This window comes from Lagenorhynchus albirostris, chromosome 1 (assembly GCF_949774975.1).
Source record: "Lagenorhynchus albirostris chromosome 1, mLagAlb1.1, whole genome shotgun sequence".
Lineage (NCBI taxonomy): Eukaryota > Metazoa > Chordata > Mammalia > Artiodactyla > Delphinidae > Lagenorhynchus > Lagenorhynchus albirostris.
In genome coordinates, this window is record NC_083095.1 from 91,307,985 (window position 1) to 91,326,506 (window position 18,522).

Consider the following 18,522-nt stretch of genomic DNA (forward strand, 5'->3'; position numbering starts at 1 on the left):
ACTTCTAATCGGCCCCCAAGAATGAAGAGCAAGACAAAAGCCCGAGGAGGGGGTTGGCACCAGCGAAGCCCATTAACAGTTCCTGGGAAATAGAATCTGGGTAATAAAATCTAACCTTTTTTCCTTCATGCTTAGTTTAGTTTCACTTGCTCATAGGGTACCGCGTTCAGTGGCCTTCCTAGCAATTCAGACAAGAGTTCCTAGCGTGAATTGGCTGCACCTGATACTTGAGCTTGGCGGGTTGCGTGCAGAAGCTCTGCGCATGACACCTTGGCTCAGCGAGGCCGTGCGCAGAGACGCTGCGCCTGGGGCTGTGATCTGGGGCCTTGAGCAGCGCTAGCAGCGCGCAGCTGCGCGGACCCACAAGAGCTCCGCCCCCTTCCCGCTGACGAGGACCCTATAAAGCCTCCCTGCAGTAGGCCGCCGCCCAGGGCCTTTCCAGAGAGCTTGTGGTTTACAGTGAAAGCTCGCACCTCGCCATCTTTTGACGAAGAACAAAGCTTTCTTTGGCTGCTGAACCGATCTTGGTCTCCTTCTACTGGCGTAAGTGACCTGGGGCAGAAGGACTCTTGCTGGAATCTGACGCAGGAGGGTTGGTAACAAAACTGTAAACTGTGGGCTGGCTACCTGTTTTTGTAAATAAGGGTTTTTTTTTGTTTTTTTGTGTGTTTTTTTTGCGGTACGCGGGCCTCTCACTGTTGTGGTCGCTCCCGTTGCGGAGCACAGGCTCCGGACGCGCAGGCTCAGCGGCCATGGCTCACGGGCCCAGCCGCTCCGCGGCATGTGGGATCTTCCTGGACCGGGGTCCAAACCCGAGCCCCCTGCATCGGCAGGCGGACCCCCAACCGCTGCGCCACCAGGGAAGCCCGTAAATAAGGTTTTGTTGGAGCATTATTGGCATCATATGGGTGTTTGATAGAAATGCAGAATCTCAGGCCCCACCCCAGAACTTTGAACTCATAATGTGCATTGTAATAAGGTCTGTGGCTAATGTGTGTGTTCATTGAAGTCTGAACTGCTCTAGAGGAAAACTGTTAGAGTTTTCAAGGAAGGCTAAAACAGGCCTGTGGCTGCTCTAGGCAGGCTAATAATTTGGTGCCTTCAAGTAGATATTGTTTAAGTATTTCTTAGTATTTACTTAGTAGAGACAGGAAGAAATTGATTTTGTAAAATTAAAATGGATCTCTTCATATTCAATGCACAGAATTTATTACATGCATCAAATGTAACATAACATTTAAACTTATTTGGAATGATTTGTTATTTCACATCTTTTCTGTGATAATTGGATAATTGGATCATCCTTCACACGTGAAGTACATGGGAATATAAATTGGATCATCCTTCACGTGAAGTACATGGGAATATACCTGAGAATTCTTATTCAAAACATTTTAAACTTCCTTTTTCTGACTCATATTGGCAATCACATCCCATTTTTTCTGTAGTTCTTTTGTCTTTAGTTTTTCTTTTGTGGTTTTCTGAACCAGAAAACTTCTTGGGAGGCATATTAGAGGTTTATAGTTGAGGTAACAGAATGCATCACCCGTTCCTGGTAAGTGGCACCATGTTGTCATTTCAGCATTTCAGAGTTGAGTGGTGTGAGCCTGGAGGCAGGTCAGCTGGCTTGGCGGTGGCCTGGTCCCATATTCCACCATGTAACTTGCATGCTCTTAGTAGAAAATTGTTTCTTGAAATGAGTTTCCATTTTCACTACCAGATAACTGTCTGCTTCAAAAGAACTAATTTCTATTTTCCAGTTTTGTAAAGACCAGATGAGGAAACGTGAGCTAACTGGACCATGTTTCTGATTTAGATATTTTTAGGGGTTTCCTTGACATTTTGCTATGAACATACTTAACATTGGAGATGTTGACTCCCTGGGAACTACCCAGTATGGAGGCAACAATTGCAATCTTGCAGCAAGGCTAGGTCAGGTGACTATCATGGGGTAGGTTAATGAGTCCAGGCAACCACTGGGCGACACCCACACCTCACTGCCACTTGATTGTTCCCTTCTGAGGCTGCACCCCAAACTGCAGGGAAAAGATGCAGTTTGCAGAATCAGGAGGTGTTCAGGTTAACATTATTAGGTGATGACACTGCTGGCCTTCGAGATGTTGTGTTAACAGTGGATGGGATGCATATCAAAATTACCTGGTGGATTTTCCCAAGTTGCCTGGCTTTCCCAATGAGCCTAATGATTTAGAGCACTGGTTCTCAGTCCTGATTGCAAATTGGCATCACCTGGAGTTTTAAAACTGATAATGGCAGGATCTCAGCTCCAGGGATTCTGAATTGATGGATCTGGGATGCTTCCTGGACACCGAGGTTTTTTAAGAACTACTTGAGTCATTCTAACATGCAGCTAAGGTTAAGAACCGCTGATGTGGATTCTTTGTAGGGAAAAAAGTGGAGATATATATTTAAAAATATAGAAAATAAATTACCATGCCTAATACAAATATAAATTATCCTGACTAATGCAATTACATGTATATATTTATAAATATGTATATACGACTCTAGACAGCCTAGACAAATATACATATGTACAAATATACATGTTTATAAATATAAAAAACATGTAACTGATAATCCCCAAATATCAGTAGTTGAATGCAATAAAGTTTATTTCTTTTGAGTGTGGAGGATTGTGTACGTACGATTGTGTTTTAGGCTTGACCTGGATCTGGCCTGTAGTACTTCTCCTGACATCTCAGCGGTTAGAATCCATCATCCGACCTCACCTAACTGCAGAGGAAGTTAGGAGATGCAGCCATTCTGAGGGCCCAGGAGGGAAAATCAGAGTTGGTAAGCATCTAGTCAGTTTCTGCCATATGTAAATACTATAAAAATGTTTATAATGCCCTTATTAAAGAACAATGGGCTGAGCTTAAACATCAGCATTTAAAATTAACTTTATATTTGTCTTACATTTGTAGAATCAATAAGACTCTAAAGGACCTTTCAGTTATGTTTCAATAAGAATTATCTTGGAGGCAGTGAGTAGAGAGACCCCAGGCTTTCTAACTCTGTTTTAACCCAAGCAGCTCTGCCTATATTTTATGTGTTAGATTTCAGGGTAAGTTTCATTTAAACTTAAGACTCTAAAAGTGAACTCGCCACTGAAAATCACTACTTTTCAGTATTACGAGTGGGAGATATGTTAGAATGTTGTTTCTGATTTCTAATGGTGTTTCTTTATGATCTAATCCAGATCATAAAGATCTAGGCGTGGGCCTTGTAGATGTCAAAGGTGAATTTACTATAGACCCATATCTTGTCCTCTGTCTCGTAGGACTGTGAGAAGTGAGGACCCCTGCACCCTGTTACTTCCTTCGGGAGCCTGCAAAGTCTAACCATGTCTTCACCAAAGATACAACTGGGAAAGAGCTGCTCTGTCTGGAAACCTGGCTTCGTTCATCTTTGTCCCTAGTGCTTCCTGCAGGTGGCAAAAGGCAAGTGCTCAAAAAATATTTGCTGAGAAACACAAAAGGAAGAAGAGGAAGAGGAGGAGAGACAGGAAGTGGATTAATCTTCTACATGGGTGTTTCCTGTTCTCGCTTGTACTTTTACTTCTTCCACTCTGTCATTGATCTATTCAATGCATGTTAAGTGCCTACTGTATGCGAGTGTATGGTCAGGGCACTCAAGATGGCTGTTCTCTTGCTCTCTGTACCTCCCCTGCTCGACCAGTCCCTGCTTCACCTACACCCTGCTCACATGGATGTGCTTGCTCGCTGCCCCAGCTCGTGATTGTTCTAGTCCTTAGGCTAGAATTAAAGAGAAACAGCTGCCCAGGTGATGGTTGTTAACTTGAGGAGCTGTGAGGTTCGTGCCCCAGTCCTGGTTTCCATGGTAACTAATGAGCCAACCTGACATCAATTCCCCCTATAAATGGTAGCCTCCTTCTCCCCTGAGCAGCAAACCATCCATCCATCAGCCATACGCGGTGGGGAGTCACTCCAGGACATTTTGCTGTGGACCTGTAAGATCCTCTATCCAGTAAACCGTTCATGTTGTGATTGAACGCAAGTTCCCATGCAAGACGCACAGTGAGGCCAAACAATACCAAAATGTAGGAGCTTGGAGCAGAGAGATTTTCACTGCAGGGCCATGCCAGGGGACAGGTGTCTCATGCCCCCCAAAACCCCAAACTCCCCAAAGGGTTTCAGCAAAGCATTTTTAAAGGCCAGGTGAGGTGGAGGGGGAGTGGAGGGTATGTGATCAGCTCCTGCACAATGCTGATTGGTTGATGTTGAGGTAATAGGGCAGTTAACTTTATTAATCCTTAGGCGCCTGTAGGTCTAGGGGCTACATGTTCATGATCATCAAGTAGTTAATTTCTATCATTTGTTGGTGGTTTACAGCACCTGAAAAACTCAGGAAATATGCCTGAGATACTTTTATCTGGGTACTTCAGAGAGGAGCTAAAGCAGAGGATATGGGGGAGGGGTCTTTCCCAGGCAGACCCTATAGGGTCCTACGCGGTTACAATGTCTCTCGCTGTTTCTGGGCTCTTTCTTCAGGCTTGAGGCTGGGCAACTATAAGGATTGCAGGCTTCGGGGTACAGCACAACAATTGGCAAGACAGCTAAGAGGCCGAGGAAACTCCCATGAGTGAGATGTCGGCAAATGGAAAGTTGGTGATAATCCCGAGGTGGCTGTCCGCTAGCATTTGGGGCCCCGTAGCAGCTGAGTCCCATGAGAAGCATCTTTCTCGTCCATTATATTGCTGCTATCCTGCTAACCTCAGAGTCTCTTTCCAGTTTAAAAGTAGCCATCCCGTGCTCTTTGGACTGCATAGGTATGGCTGGTGAATAGAGACAAAATGCAAGGACCTGGATTATCTACAAAATACAAGCATACTCCCAACCCACCACCCCTAACCAATTACAGAAACAGGCTTTAGGGATGTTAACTCGTGTACAGGCTTGTGAATTGAATGTGGCTAGTTACCTGGAAGGGTTTGCTTGGGGCCTGCGGGAAGGGCAAAATAATCAGAGTACCCATGGGCTTCTGGCTCCAGCTACGCAAGCCGGCAGAGCAACGATACAGTGTGGTGGAACAATGGCTATATGCAGTTGACGGTGCATTACAGCAGGCAGAACGCATTAAAAAAGGCCTACCTGAATCATTGAGCAATGCAAAAACCCCCCACTATCCAGGGTCTAGAACAGGTGTGTGTGATTTACAGAACCCACCTGGGCATTGAGAGTAACCAAGGAATCCATGTTACCAGATGTGAAGTTCAGGAATGAGCTGACAAAAATGACACATGCTAGCATTTCCACCTGCCCTACAACCCCGCTGCTGCTGGGCTAATGGAAAGGATGAATGGAGTATTTAAACAACAACTGAGTCAGAAAGCCACTGTCCTTTGTGGATCAGAGGCTAACTCAAGCCCTAAGAACCATAGCTGAACATCCCAGGAGCAGTCGTCTCAGTGCCTACGCCATGTTCACCCAGAAGCAACTAGTCAACACCATCTGAGTTCAGCTGTTGACCGTGGAAGGACCATTGCCAACTATTGGTCAGGACAGTAACTCACTTTTGCCCTTGCCAAAGGGCAAAAGGATTTACCCCCAGGGGAACACATTTGTAAAATGACTCTGGGACTGGCAGGTAAGTCCCCAGTGGTGTGGGTTTGCTGCCCTGTGGGGAACAGGATTAGAAAGGGACTAACAGATTTTACCTGTCTTTTACCCAGCCCCACCTAAGACCACTAAGGTCGTTAATCCGGGTCCCCAACTGGAGAAAGGCACCATTATATTAACTCTATGGTCTGTTGTCACACTGCCTCTCCAGATACCAGCACAGCTATGGGGACTGAGGATGGACAGGCAGGTCGGTACTGAACGCCAGGGCAAAACCCACAGGCAGGGGTGGTATTATCTCACAATACTGTTACTGCTTGTCTTTTGCTTAGTGGTCATGATGTTCCCTGTATTGTGCGTATTAAACGTCTTTTACTTTGTACTGAGTCTGAGTGGAGGGAATCTGTTCTTGGACCGGGTGACAGTGGGGGCCTCTTTGTAAAATGAGCCTGATACCTGGGTCTACGGTGAAGTGCCATTGTCGTCCTCCTCTGGGCTTCCATGAAAAGTTGACCCAATAAGTGCCTGGCTTTCTTTTGATGCTCTTTAGTGGCTGTTTCTGTATTGCCTTTGTGGTATCTGGTTGCAGTGTACCTGTACATACTCAACACAGGATTATCGCAGAAGAGGGTGGACCAAGATGGTAAGGGTCATGCAGAGCATGTAGGGGTGGAGTGTGGGGTCAGGCTACTCAGGATGGCTATTCTCTTGCTCTCTGTTCATCCCCTGCTGGACCAGTCCCTGCTTCACCTACACCCTGCTCACATGAAGGCGCTTGCCCTCAGCCCCAGCTCCCGATTATTCTAATCCTTAGGCCAGAATGGGTCCACCTGCTAGTCTATTAAAGGGAAACATCTGCCCTCGTGATGGTCGTTAACCCGAGGGGCTGTGAGGTTCATGCCCCAGTCCTGGTTTCCGTGGTAACTGATGAGCCAACCTGACATCAATTCCCCCTCTAAATTGTAGCCTCCATCTCCTCTGAGTGGCGAAGATTGCCAGGTTCTGCTTGTCGACAGCCTTAACACTGGGGTGTCGCTCTAGGACCTTTTGCTTCCGACTTGGTTAGGGAATCTTACGATAAACCGTTGATGTCTCTGTTGCTGTTTCTGGAGTCCTCAGTCTCAAGGCTGAGCAACCACAAGGCTTGCAGGCCTGTGTGGTACAGCCCAGCAGCAAAGTACTGAGCTGGGCAGTGGAGCTCCAAAGACAAGGCAGACTCTTTGCCATCAGACGTCTCACATGACACAGGGGAGGCAGCAGTGGGTTACAGGGTCATGATGAACATTTACTGAGGGTGGAGGGTGGTCGGGGAAGGGGAAGCAGGAGGGTTGAGCAAGGGGTGTCTCATTCTTTTGGTCTTCAGTTAGTTGCTGAGAGAGAAGACAGGAGGCTAGATTTTGAATGACAAATGTAATTTGTAGCTTTGCAGGTCCCTGTTTTGCTTTCACATATTCTGTTCATTCTTCTTTTGGTATATACAAAGAGTTCAGTATGATCTTTTTTTTTTTTGCGGTACGCGGGCCTCTCACTGTTGTGGCCTCTCCCGTTGCGGAGTACAGACTCCAGACGCGCAGGCTCAGCGGCCATGGCTCACGGGCCCAGCCGCTCCGTGGCACGTGGGATCTTCCCGGACCAGGGCACGAACCCGTGTCCCCTGCGTCGGCAGGCGGACTCCCAACCACTGCACCACCAGGGAAGCCCTGAGTACAATCTTTGTTGTCAGAAGGTATGGGGTTTTAATCTCAGTTCTACCTCTCTAAGGTGAGAGACCTTGGGCGAGACACCTTTAGTCCTGCACAATGAGAATAATTTCTGAGGACTGGGATGAGGTTCAGAGATACACTGTTCACAAGTGCTTCTTAAGCTAGGGGTGTTAGATTTAAAATATATTGGGCAATACTGATTCTGTGAGGGCATAGGGAAGGTGTTATTATTAACCCCCAAATATTGATGAGGGAAACAAAGCTCAGACACTGAGTTGCCCTGGCTAAATAACTTAGAAAGGGAACTAAGACCTGAACACAGTTTTTTGTTTTAACTTTTTTCATTGCGATATGGTTGACGTAAATATTATATGTTACAGGTGTACAACATAGTGATTTGCAATTTTTAAGAGCTACACATTTATAACTATTATAAGATATTGGTTATATTCCCTGTGCTGTACAACAAATCCTTGTAGCTTGCTTATCTTACATATAATAGTTTGTACCTCTTAATCCCCTACCCTTTTATTGCCCCTCTCTCGTTCCCTCTTCCCACTGGTAACCACTACTTGTTCTATCTGCATGTCTGTTTCTGTCTCATTGTATTCATTTTATTTTTTACATTCCACATATAAGTGATAACAGAGTATATGCCTCTAATTTATTTCACTCAGCATAATATACTCCAGGTCCATCCATGTTGTTGCAAATGGCAAAATTTCATTTTTTGTGTGTGGCTGAGTAGTATTCTATTATACACATCATCTTCATCCATTCATCTGTGGATGAATAATTGGGTTGCTTCCATATCTTGGCAATTGCAAACAATGCTGCTGTGAACATTGGGGTACGTGTATCTCTTCAAATTGGTGGGGTTTTTTTGGATATGTACACGGGAGTGGAACTGCTGGGTCATATTGTGGTTCCGTTTTTAGTTTTTTGTTTTCCACAGTGGATGCACCAATTTACGTTCCTATCAACAGTGTACCAGGGTTCCTTTTTTCAACATCCATGTAAACATTTGTTGTGTTCTTTTTGATGATAGCCATTCTAACAGGTGTGATGTGATATCTCATTGTGCTTTTAATTTGTATTTCTCTGATGAGCAGTGTTCACTTTTCATGTGCCTGTTGACCATCTGTATGTCTTCTTTGGAAAAAAACGTCTATTCAGGTCTTCTGCCCATTTTAAAAGTTAGGCTTTTTTTTTATGTTGAGCTGTATGAACTGCTTATACATGTTGCATATTAACCCCTGTTGACTTTAAAACATTATTCACAACCTAAAAGTTGAGAGTTATGTTTTATTCAGTGGGAATTTTTAGGGCTTCAAGCCTGAGAGGCAGCATCTCAAGTAACCCTGAGAGAACTGCTTCAGGGAGGTGAGTGGCGGGGGGGGGGGGGGGGGGGGGGGGGGACCAGGTTATATAGAAGTTTTGCAACAAAGGGCAGGTAGTCAGGAACATCAAGAGATTATTGCAAACTCGGATATCTGGTTTTCTTTAAGGAATTTAGCGCTTTTCTATGTGTGGGAAAATGCAAGAGTCTGGGCTCACTGAACTCATTCCTTTGATATGCACCTCAGCTTTATGGGGCCAGTATCCTGTATTTTCACATCCTGAGTTTCCTCAGGGCCCACCATAGGGAATGGCTGCAGTCTGATAGCTGCTAGATGGCAGGTATTCTTTTCCTTCCTGAGTTCCCTCAGGGCTCACGTTAGAGGGCTGCAATTGTTGATGACCGTGACATCCTTTGTTTACTGATATGGCAGGAAATATTCCATTTCTCACCCCTTATTGGTCATACCATTAGCAAATGTTCTCCCATTCAATAGGTTTCTTTTCATTTTGTCAGTGGTTTCCTTTATTGTGCAAAAGTTTTTAAGTTGAATTAGGTTCTATTTATTTTGCTTGTATTTCCTTTGGTTTAGGAGACAAATCTAAAACCATATTGCTAAAATTTATGTCAAAGACTGCTGTGCCTATGTTTTCATCTAAAGGTTTTATGGTTTCCACTATTATATTTAGGTCTTTAATCTATTTTGAGTTTACTTTTGCTTGTAGATAATGTTCTAATTTCGTTCTTTCACATGTAGCTGTCCAGTTTTCCCAGCACCACTTATTGAAGAGACTGTTTTTTCCCCATTATATACTCTGGACTCCTTTGTCAGAGATTAATTGAACATAAGTGTGTGGGTTTATTTCTGGGCTCTCTATTCCATTGATCTCTGTGTCTGTTTTTGTGCCAGTACTATACTCTTTTAAAATGACTGTAGCTTTATAGTATAGTCTGAAGTGAGGAAGCATGATTCCTACAGCTCTGTTCTTCTTTCTCAAGGTTATTTTGGCTCTGGGGGGTCTTTGTGTCTCCATACAAATTTAAAAATTTTTCTGTGAAAATTGTCATCGGTATTTTGATTGCATTGAATCTGTAGATTGCCTTGGGTAGTATGGTCATTTTAACAGTATTAAATCTGGCAATCCAAAAACACAGTATATCGTTTCATCTGTGTTGTCATCAATTTCTTTCCTCAGTGTCTTATAGTTTTCCAAGTATGATGTCTTTTACCTCCTTAGGTAGATTTATTACTAGGTATCTTATTCATTTTGATGCAATGGTAAATGAGATTGTTTCCTTAACTTCTCTTTATGATAGTTGTTGTTAGTGTTTAGAAATGCAACCAATTTCTGTGTATTAGTTTTGTATACTGAAACTTTACCAAATGCATTGAGCTCTAGTAGTTTTCTGGTACATTATTCTCTATATTCCTTGCTTCTTCTTTGTTCAGTTTTGGGATATAGTACATTTCTAAGAATCTATCCATTTCTTAGAGGATATCCATTTTATTGGCATACAGTAGTTTGTAGTAGTCTCTTATGATCCTTTGTATTTCTGTGGTATCAGGTGTAACTTTTCTGTTTTCATTTTTTTTAACATCGTTATTGGAGTATAACTGCTTTACAATGGTGTGTTAGTTTCTCCTTTATAACAAAGTGAGTCAGCTATATATATACACATATATCCCCATATCTCCTCCCTCTTGCATCTCCCTCCCACCCTTCCTATCCCACTCCTCTAGGTGGTCACAAAGCACCAGGCTGATCTCCCTATGCTATGTGGCTGCTTCCAACTAGCTAGCTATTTTACATTTGGTAGTGTATATATGTCCATGCCACTCTCACTTCGTCCCACTTAACCGTCCCCCTCTCTGTGTCCTCAAGTGCATTCTCTATGTCTGCATCTCTATTCCTGTACTGCCCCTAGGTTTTTAAGAACCATTTTTTTTATATTCCACATATATGTGTTAGCATACAGAATTTGTTTTTCTCTTTCTGACTTACTTGACTCTGTAGGAAAGACTCTAGGTCCATCCACTTCACTACAAATAACTCAGTTTCTTTTCTTTTTTTTTTTAACATCTTTATTGGAGTATAATTGCTTTACACTGTTGTGTTAGTTTCTGCTTTATAACAAAGTGAATCAGATATACATATACATATATCCCCATATCTCCTCCCTCTTGCGACTCCCTCCCACCCTCCCTATCCCACCCCTCTAGGTGGTCACATAGCACTGAGCTGATCTCCCTGTGCTATGGGGCTGCTTCCCACTAGCTATCAGTTTCACATTTGGTAATGTATATATGTACATGCCAACTTTTCACTTTGTCCCTGCTTACCCTTCCTCCTCCCCGTGTCCTCAAGTCCATTATCTAGTAGGTCTGCATCTTTATTCCCATCCTGCCCCTAGGTCCTTCATGACCATTTTTTTTTTAGAGTCCGTATATATGTGTTAGCATACGGTACTTGTTTTTCTCGTTCTGACTTACTTCACGCTGTGTGACAGACTCTGCGCCCATCCACCTCACTACAAATAACTCACTTTCATTTCTTTTTATGGCTCAGTAATATTCCATTGTATATATGTGCCACATCTTCTTTATCCATTCCTCTGATGATGGACAATTAGGTTGCTTCCATGTCCTGGCTATTGTAAATGGAGCTTCAGTGAACATTGTGGTACATGACTCTTTGAGTTATGGTTTCCTCAGGGTATATGCCCAGTAGTGGGATTGCTGGCTCATATGGTAGTTCTATTTTTAGTTTTTTAAGGAACGTCCATACTGTTCTCCATAGTGGCTGTATCAATTTACATTCCCACCAACAGTGCAAGAGGGTTCCCTTTTCTCCACACCCTCTCCAGCATTTATTGTTTGTAGATTTTTTTGATGATGGCCATTGTGACTGGTGTAAGGTGATACCTCATTGTAGTTTTGATTTGCATTTCTCTAATGATTAATGATGTTGAGCATTCTTTCATGTGTTTGTTGGCAATCTGTATATCTTCTTTGGAGAAATGTCAGTTTAGGTCTTCTGCCCATTTTTGGATTGGGTTGTTTGTGTTTTTGTTATTGAGGTGCATGAGCTGCTTGTAAATTTTGGAGATTAATCCTTTGTCAGTTGCTTCATTTACAAATATTTTCCCCCATTCTGAGGGATGTCTTTTTGTCTTGATTATGGTTTCCTTTGCTGTGCAAAAGCTTTTAAGTTTCATTGGGTCCCATTTGTTTATTTTTGTTTTTATTTACTATTCTCTAGGAGGTGAGTCAAAAAGGATCTTGCTGTGATGCATGTCGTAGAGTGTTCTGCCTATGTTTGCCTCTAAGAGTTTTATAGTGTCTGGCCTTACATTTAGGTCTTTAATCCATTTAGAGTTTATTTTTGTGTATGGTGTTAGGGAGTGTTCTAATTTTATTCTTTTACATGTAGCTGTCCAGTTTTCCCAGCACCAATTACTGAAGAAGCTGTCTTTTCTCCACTGTATATCCTTGCCTTCTTTATGAAAGATAAGGTGACCATATGTGCGTGGGATTATCTCAAGGCTTTCTATCTTGTTCCATGTAACTATATTTCTGTTTTTGTGCCAGGACCATACTGTCTTGCGTACAGTAGCTTTGTAGTATAATCTGAAGTCAGGGAGCCTGATTCCTCCAGCTCCATTTTTCTTTCTCAAAATTGCTTTGGCTATTCGGGGTCTTTTGTGTTTCCATACAAATTGTGAAACTTTTTATTCTAGTTCTGTGAAAAATGCTATTGGTAGTTTGATAGGGATTGCATTGAATCTGTAGATTGCTTTGGGTAGGATAGTCATTTTCACAATGTTGGTTCTTCCAGTCCAAGAACATGGTATGTCTCTCCATCTGTTTATATCTTTAAATTCTTATAGTTTCTGCATATATACCTTTTGTCTCCTTAGATAGGTTTATTCCTAAGTATTTTTTTCTTTTTGTTGCAGTGGTAAATGGGAGTGTTTCCTTAATTTCCCTTTCAGATTTTTCATCATTAGTGTATAGGGATGCAGGAGATATCTGTGCATTAATTTTGTATCCAGCTACTTTACCAAATTCATTGAGTAGCTCTAGTAGTTTTCTGGTAACATCTTTAGGATTCTCTATATATAGTATCTTGTCATCTGCAAACAGTGACATCTTTACTTCTTTATTTCTGATTTGGCTTCCTTTTATTTACTCTTCTTCTCTGATTGCTGTAGCTACACCTTCCAAAACTATGTTGAATAATAGTGGTGAGAGTGGACAACCTTCTCTTGTTCCTGATCTTAGAGGAAATGGTTTCAGTTTTTCACCATTGAGAACGATGTTTGCTCTGGATTTGTCATATATGGCCTTCATTATGTTGAGGTAAGTTCCCACTATGCCTACTTTCTGGAGGGCTTTTATCATAAAAGGGTGTTGAATTTTGTTGAAAGCTTTTTCTGCATCTATTGAGATGATCATATGGTTTTCATCCCTCCATTTTTTAATATGGTGTATCGCATTGATTGATTTCCATATATTGAAGAATCCTTGCATTCCTAGGATAAACCCCACTTGACCATGGTGTATGATCCTTTTAATGTGCTGTTGGATTCTGTTTGCTAGTATTTTGTTGAGGATTTTTGCATCTATGCTCATCAGTGATATTGGCCTGTAGTTTTCTTTCTTTGTTACATTTTTGTCTGGTCCTGGTGTCAAGGCAATGGTGGCCTCGTAGGATGAGTTTGGGAGTGTTCCTCCCTCTGCTGTATTTTGGAAGAGTTTGAGATGGTTAGGTGTTACCTCTTCTGTAAATGTTTGATGGAATTTGCCTGTGAAGCCATGTGGTCCTTGGCTTTTGTTTTTTAGAAGATTTTTAATCACAGTTTCAATTTCAGTGCTTGTGATTGGTCTGTTCATACTTTCTATTTCTTCCTGGTTCAGTTTCGGAAGGTTGTGGTTCTCTAAGAATTTGTCCATTTCTTCCAGGTTTTCCGTTATTATTGGCATAGAGTTGCTTGTAGTAATCTCTCATGATCCTTTGTATTTCTGCAGTGTCAGTTGTTACTTCTCCTTTTTCATTTCTAATTCTATTGATTTAAGTTTTCTCCCTATTTCTGATTAGTCTGGCTAATGGTTTATCAATTTTGTTTACCTTCTCAAAGGACCAGCTTTTGGTTTTCTTGGTCTTTGCTATCGTTTCCTTCATTTCCTGTTCATTTATTTCTGATCTGATCTTTATGATTTCTTTCCTTCTGCTTACTTTGGAGATACTTTGTTCTTCTTTCTCTAGTTGCTTTAGGTGCAAGATTAGGTTGGTTATTCGAGATGTTTCTTGTTTCTTGAGGTACGATTTTATTGCTGTAAACTTCTCTCTTGGAACTGCTTTTGCTGCATCCCATAGGTTTTGAGTCATCGTGTTTTCATTGTCATTTGTGTCTAGGGTATTTTTAATTTCCTCTTTGATTTCTTCAGTCATCTCTTGGTTATTTAGTAGCATATTGTTTAGCCTCCATGTGTTTATTTTTTACAGATTTTTTCCTGTAATTGACATCTCGTCTCATAGCATTGTGGTTGGAAAAGGAATTTGATATGATTTCAATTTTCTTAAATTTACCAAGGCTTGATTTGTGACCCAAGATATGATCTATCTTGGAGAATGTTCCATGAGCACTTGAGAAGAAAGTGTATTCTGTTGCTTTTGGATGGAGTGTCATATAAATATCAATTAAGTCCATCTTAATGTATCATTTAAAGCTTGTGTTTCCCTATTTATTTTCATTTTGGGTCATCGGTCCATTGGTGAAAGTGGGGTGTTAAAGTCCTCTACTATGATTGTGTTACTGTCGATTTCCCCTCTTATGGCTGTTAGCATTAGCCTTGTGTATTGAGGTGCTCCTGTGTAGGGTGCATAAATATTTACAATTGTTATGTCTTCTTGGATTGATCCCTTGATCATATGTTCACTTCTGATTTTATTGTTGGGCCCTCTCCTTTTTGATCAGTCTGGCTAAACGTTTATGAGTTTTCTTTATCTTTTCAAAGAACCAACTCTTAGACTAAAAATAGTAGAAAAGATAAAGGAAACTATTTCATTTACTTTGCTGTGATCTTTATGATTTCTTTCCTTTGGTGGTTCTCTTTCTAGTTCCTTTTAGGTGTAAGGTTAGGTTGTTTGAGATTTTTCTTGTTTCCTGTGGTAAGCTTGTATCACTAGCTATAAAATTCCCTCTTAGAACTGCTTTTGCTGGGTCCCCAAGATTTTGGATCAACGTGTTTTCATTTTCACTTCTGTCCATTTAATTTTTTAAAAGTTAATTTAATTTTGGCTGTGTTGGGTCTTCATTGTTGTGGCAGGCTTTCCCTAGTTGCGGTGAGCAGGGACTACTGTTCGTTGCAATGCGTGCGCTTCTCATTGCGTGGCTTCTCTTGTTGCAGAGCACAGGCTCTAGGCAAGTGGGCTTCAGTAGTTGTGGCACACGGGCTCAGTAGTTGTGGCACATGGGCTTAGTTGCTCCGTGGCATGTGGGACCTTCCAAGACCAGGGCTCAAACGCATGTCCCTTGCATTAGCAGGCAGACTCTTAACCACTGCACCACCAGGGAAGTCCTCCCTCCATTCATTTTTTAGTTTCCTCTTTGATTTCTTCAGTGATCCATTGATTGATTTAGTAGCATATTGTTTAGCTTCCATGTGTTTGTGTAAGTCTTTTCCTTGCAGTTGATTTCTACTCTCAGAGTGTTGTGCTTGGAAAAGATGCTTGATATGATTTCAGTTTTCTTAACCTTACTGAGGCTTGTTTTTTGGGCCTAGAATGTGATCTGTCCTGGAGAATGTTCTATGTGCACTTGAAAAGAATGTGTATTCTGTTGCTTTCAGATGGAATGTTCTATATGTGAATTAAGTCCATTTGACCTAATGTGTCATTTAAGGCCTGTGTTTCCTTATTGATTATATCGGGGTTATCTCTCCATTGATGTACGTAGGGTGTTAAAATCCCTTACTGTTGTCTTACTGTCAATTTCTCCTTTTTTTGTCTATTAATACTTGCTTTATGTATTTAGCTTCTCCTGTGTTGGGCATATATATACTTAAAATTTTTATAGTTTCTTGGATTGATCCCCTGATCATTATATAATGTCCTCCTTTGTCTCTTGTCACAGTCTTTAAAGTCTATTTTGTCTAAATACTGGTACCCTCGATTTCCCATTTGCATGGAATACCTTTTTACATTCCCTCACTTTCAGTCTGTGTGTGTTTTTAGATCTGAAGTGAGTCTCTTTTAGGCAGCATATATATGGGTTTTGTTTTTGAATCCATTCATCCACCCTGTCTTTTGGTTGGAGCATTTAAGCCATTTATGTTTATGGTAGTTATTGATACTTATGTTCTTTTGCCTTTTTGTTAATTGTTTGGGGGTTGTTTCTTCATAGGTATCTTTTGTTCTCTTGTGATTTGTTGTCTTTGGACTCCTTTTGCTTTTTTGCATGTATCTATTATAGATTTTTGTTTTTGTTTTAAATAATTCTTTTCTATATTAGAATACCATTGAGGTACCATGTTGTGTTACTTTCAGGTGTACAGCAAAGTGATTCAGTTGTAATATACATACATGCATGCTTTTTCAGATTATTTTCCCATATAGGTTATTACAGAATATTGAATAGAGTTCCCTGTGATATACAGGAGGTCCTTAGTGATTATGTATTTTATATATAGTAGTGTGTATATGTAAATCCCAAATTCCTAATATATCCCTCCCCCTACCTTTCCCCTTTGACAACCATAAAGATGTTTTTGAAGTCTGAGTCTGTTTCTGTTTTGTAAATAAGTTCATTTGTATCATTTTTTAGATTCCACATATAAGTGATATCATATGTTTGTCTGTTTTCTGTGTGACTTCAACTTGTATGATGATCTCTAGGTCCACCCGTGTTGCAGCAAGTGGCGTTATTTTATCCTTTTTAATGGCTTAATAATATTCGTTGTATATATGTACCACATCATCTTTATCCATTCCTCTGTTGATGGACATTTAGGTTGCTTCCATGTCTTGGCTATTGTAAATAGTGCTGCATTGAACATTGAGGTTCATGTATGTTTTAGAATTATGGTTTCCTCTGGATAGATGCCCAGGAGTGGGATTGCTGGATCATATGGTAGTTCTATTTTTAGTTTTTTTTTAAGAGACCTCCATACTGTTCTGCCCAATGGTTGTACCAATTTACATTCTCAACAACAGTGTAGGAAGAGGGTTCTCTTTTCTCCACACACTCTCCAGCATTTATTGTTTGTAGACTTTTTAATGATGGCCGTTCTGACTGGCATGAAGTGATACCTCACTGTAGTTTTGACTTACATTTCTCTAATAATATGTGATGTTGAGCATCTTTTCATATGCCACTGGGCCATCTGTATGTCTTCGTTGGAGAAATGTCTATTTAGATCTTCTGCCCAGTTTTGTATTGGGTTGTTTCGGGTTTTGTTTTTTTTTTGATATTCAGCAGTATGAGCTTTTTGTATGTTTTGGAGATTAATCCCTTGTCGGTCCCATCATTTGCAAATATTTCCTCCCATTCTATGGATTGTCTCTTCATTTTGTTTATGGTTTCCTTTGCTGTGCAAAAGATTTTGAGTATAATTCGGTCCTGTTTTTTAATTTTTGATTTTATTTCCATTATTCTAGGAGACTGATCCAAAAAGATACTGCTGCCATTTATGTCAAAGAGTGTTCTGCATATGTTTTCCTCTAGGAGTTTTATAGAATCCAGTCTTACATTTAGTTCTTTAATCCTTTTGAGTTTAGTTTAGTGTGTGGTGTTACAGAATATTCTAGTTTCATTTCTTTACATGTAGTTTTCCAGTTTTCCCAGCACCACTTATTGAAGAGACTGTCCTTTCTTCCTTGTACAGTCTTGCCTCCTTTGCCATAGATTAATTGACCATAGGTGTGTGGGTTTATTTCTGGGCTTTCTACCGTCTTCCATTGATCTCTATGTCCTTTTTTAATGCCAGTAGCATACTGTTTGGATGACTGTAGCTTTGTAGTGTAATCTGAATTCAGAGGGTCTGATTCTTCCAGCTCTGTTTTCCTTTCTCAAGATTATTTTGTCTACTTGGGGTCTTTCGGGTTTCCATACAAATTTAAAACATTTGTGTTCTAGTTCTGTGCAAAATGACATTGGTAATTGGATAGGGATTGCATTGAGTCTGTAGATTGCCTTGGGTAGTATAGTCATTTTGACAATATTGATTCTCCCAATCCAAGAACATGGTATATCTTTCCATTTGTGTGTGCCATCTTTGATTTCTTTCATCAGCGTCTTACAGTTTTTGGATTACAGGTCTTTTGCCTCCTTAGGTAGGTTTATTCCTAAGTATTTTGTTCTTTTTGATGTGATGGGAAATGGGTTGTTCCCTTAATTTCTCTTTCTGGTCTTTCATCGTTAGTGTATAGAAATGCAACAGATTTTAGTGTATTAATTTTGTATCCTGCAACATTACCAAATTCATGGATGTGCTCTAGTAGTTTTCTGGTAGCATCTTTAGGATATTTTATGTAGAGTATCATGTCATCTGCTCACAATGACAGTTTTACTTCTTTTCCAATTTGGATTTCTTTTGTCCCCTCCATGGCTAGGACTTTTACAACTACATTGAATAAAAGTGGCAAGAGTGAACATCCTTGTCTTGTTCCTGATCTTACATGAAAAGCTTTCAGCTTTTCTCCTATGAGTGTGATGTTAGCCGTGGCTTTGTCATATGTGGCTTTTATGGTGTTGAGGTAGTTTCGCTCTGTACCCACTTTCTGGAGAGGTTTCATCACAAATGTGTGCTGAATTTTGGCTAAAGCTTTTCCTGCATCTACGGAGAGGATCGTATGTTTTTTATTCAGTTTGTTAATGT